Genomic DNA, 3,490 nt, shown 5'->3' with positions numbered 1-3,490 from the left:
CTTGCGCCAAAATGCGCGACGCCGTAGCCAATTACCTCCAGTATGTGTCTGTACCGGGCACTTTGAATGGCTGCATCTCTATAAATTGAATTGTTCTATTTTTCAGGCTTGCATAGTCTTATTCATATTTCAGTTAAGCCTTTTCTTCTGTAGTAATTTCATTTGATATTAAAATTAGTCCTGATTTAAGAATTTTGTAATAAGTTTCAGTTTCAGTTTAATCGTGCCCAGAAGCTACCAAAACTGGTAATGTTCACATAATGTGTAATGCAAAAGCAGCAGTTGGGGTGGGAAACAAAAGGCATTTCTTGGTATGAATCCTAAAACTTCATAGATGGCGTTCTAGGACTTCTCGCTTCAGATAAAGCTATCAATACATCACAGATTTCTACTCAATCAATATCAGCAGTGTTATCACTACCGAACGCTAAATATAGATCCTGGCAATACTTCATGAGTTGTTCGTTAGAAAATTGTTTATGTTTTTTTTAACATATTTTCAATACCAGACAAAAAGTCAAAGTTTCAATTTCATGCAACTGATGAAATCTCTCTTCAATGGAAGTTATAAGTACAGTACATCCAAAATACTGCGGAATCAATCAAATTTACATGTTTCTTGTGGATCCAGAAGATCATTTTGAGACTCAAAACATGCCTGTCTTTTCTTTTTTCGAGGATGAAGGAGTAGCAGCAGGAGTAGCAGTAATGGCAAGAACGTGTTTAGAGTTCAGCACTTCTCATTTCTAATGCAGAGCCATCGACTCGGAAAGCACCGCCCGCGATAAAAGAAATTGCAGAATTGGTCTGTTCATGCTGCCTACACGCTTTGAATTGCTGGCATTTTCTGCAAGCGTTCCTTTTTGAGGGTTCATGAAATTCCTCACATTTGAGCCAACACTAAAATATTTCATTCGGGGTCGCCTAATTCATAGTGCAAACCAAATCTACAGGGGAATGCTGTGGCACATGAAGCCGTTTGTTAGTCTGTTGAGAGGACCGGAATGCAAATCGAGTTGGTGAATAGAAAATGAAACAGGAGTCACTTCTTGAGCTACGAATTCCAAAAAGTATGAAAACCTGTGCATTTTAACAGTGCAGAATACTCACAAATTGCACTGAGTTGCTTGCTTTCTTCTGCTGCTTTTATATTTCAGTCATTCACTGTCAGCTAGCACTGGAACAATTCAAGAGAGGTAAAAATGGAAGCTGTCAGGAGTGGGATTTGAACCCACGCCTCCATTTGGAGACCAGAACACCCAAGCCAGCTGGAAAGACACACATCCTTGAGTCTGGCGCCTTAGACCACTCGGCCACCCTGACAAGCGAGAGCAAGTGGTGTGCTGAATGCACCAGTAGTTGACTAAACTGAGTTTCTTCCCTGAAATTATTTGCTTGCGAAGAGCCAAGTTGCCTTGAATGGATCTTGGAAATCAAATATACTGATGGATTGTTATTCGGTTGTGAGTTTTGAGGGGCGTATTATAAATTGAGTTGGTGAAAAGGCACTTTTTGTTAGTCTGTCGGGAGGCTGCACAAGGTGTTTAGAGGGAGAACTTCTAAAAGGCAGGCTCCATAGGTAATGATCACATTTTCTTGCATGCTAATCAAAAGAAATATTAAGAAACTTTTCCCGATACCAGTTTTTTACAAAAGTAAAGGCACACGGCACATGTGTGCCACATCACGTCCGAGTTTAGTGACAACTACCTCAGAGATTGTAAGCTGGGTAGTTTCAGATTAGATCACTTTTTTTTTATCAAAGGTTCAAGCAAACCCGAATACTTTTGCAAGAGACATTTCAGAATCCCAGTCAAATCCAGTACGATTGCTGGATCCTTCGAATTCGACTGAACTATAGCACAGATCTGCAGTTCACCATTAGAATACTGTGGGTGTGTTGTATAAGCCATACCGCCCAAAATAGTTCTAAAACAGGAGATGCATCCTCATTTAGGAATGTGGTATAAAGTGAAATGGTCTGGGAAGAGTCCTACGTTTGAACAGTTCAAAATAGACGTAAAGGGGTATTTACGGACTCTTTCGAAATGTAAGAACAAGCTGTGCGGACCTTATCTTTTTTTACGTCGTGTAAACGTTTTTCATAAAGTGTAATTGTATTATAGCATGTGCCACTGACGATTTTCTTGATACGTTATATGTGCTCTTGTTTGTATTGTATGTAGTTTTGTTGTTCAAATAAAACGTAAAAGACACAACTTTCCGGATGCGGCTGCTGTAAAAATAAAATGACATCAAGGGCGCTGTACGCAGAGGTGTGAAGCCTGTTTCATAGAAGAACTATATCCAGAGGTGTTAAAGAAGGTGAGATCTCACTACGAGAATGGCAGCATCTCAAAAAAAGCAGGTGCAGTTCATTACACAGTCGTAATGCTACTAAGTCGGACCAGAAGAGCGAAAGCCATCTGGCGTTCTCTGAGCAAGTAATGTGACAAAGAGACACAGTACAGTGGTAACTGTGGCTGAACTGTGGAAAGCACTGGATTAAGGCTCCAGCCCCTTCAGGGGCTTGGGTTTGAATCTCACCTTGTTAGGTGCTTCTGCTGAGACCCCTTTCAACTGACTTCAAAAGGGAGGGAGCTGCTTTTTGGCAGTCTCTCGAGAAAATAAGCAAAGTGTTTAAAGATACTTTCTCAGCTTGACATCAAGGCAGAAAAGAAAAACTTTCTTGCATCCACTCAAACCAAACGCGGTTTGCCACCTTTTGCGTTATGCAGGGAATGACGTCTGCCGAGATTACTTTTGAGTCAATGCAAATCGTAGTGTGCCCTCCATTTTAATGTTGGTTGTGCTGGCGTGCTGCTTCTGTCTGTGAAACTTTATGCAATCAAGGCATTTAATGTTTTTTTTTGAATAATTGGAAAAAAAAGTACTATTTTTTTCTTAAATATTGATGGTTTAAAAACTTATTTAATGTGAAACGGTCATTGTGATTGTAAAACGGTCAAAATGTTAGTGAAGAAATCAGTAATGTGAGGAAAGGTGAATTGTGGGAGCCTCTTGACTCCCCGTGTCGTGCTGTGTTTCTCTCTCTTTCTACTTGGAGTGGTGCCATCGCTTCTGGATAAAGTCTGTTTTGGGTCATTCCGGACAAGTCAGGTATGACTGTGCTTCACCACAAGAAGAGACACCTCACTTGCGAGGATCCCAACAGTATATTTCCCCTTTCAGAGCCCATGGGAGTGAATTTCATACACAATTAAAAAAGCCTAATTTTATTTAGAGGCTTCAGACACTTTTTTAATTAAAAAAGTGACCTGAAACGCCTTAGCTTTCAGGTTTGCTAGAACCTGTAATAATAAAGTGGTCTCAAACTTTCATTGTCTGATGTAGCTGTCTCTAAAGTTGGACATGATGTTTTAGAGATGCTGAGAAGAACTCAACTACATGGTGAGAAGTCTGGGCTCAGCACCAGCAGATGGTGAAGAACTCTTAGCTGACCCCAACCCAATTTGAACTCACAACTTTC

The 3,490-nt window shown here is 40.4% G+C and overlaps 1 non-coding gene across 1 annotated transcript; it reads right to left on the bottom strand.

The window, feature by feature from the left end:
- Positions 1 to 1,210: 1,210 nt before the first annotated feature.
- Positions 1,211 to 1,323, bottom strand: trnal-caa (transfer RNA leucine (anticodon CAA)). The gene is made up of 2 exons: positions 1,286 to 1,323; positions 1,211 to 1,256 (listed from the first exon to the last, which is right to left on the bottom strand). It is a non-coding gene; the product is annotated as a tRNA-Leu (tRNA).
- Between the last annotated feature and the right edge of the window lie 2,167 nt (positions 1,324 to 3,490).

This window comes from Lepisosteus oculatus, chromosome 14, assembly GCF_040954835.1.
Source record: "Lepisosteus oculatus isolate fLepOcu1 chromosome 14, fLepOcu1.hap2, whole genome shotgun sequence".
NCBI lineage: Eukaryota > Metazoa > Chordata > Actinopteri > Semionotiformes > Lepisosteidae > Lepisosteus > Lepisosteus oculatus.
The sequence above is the reverse complement of the archived record's forward strand: the minus strand, read 5'-3'. Positions and strand labels throughout refer to the sequence as shown.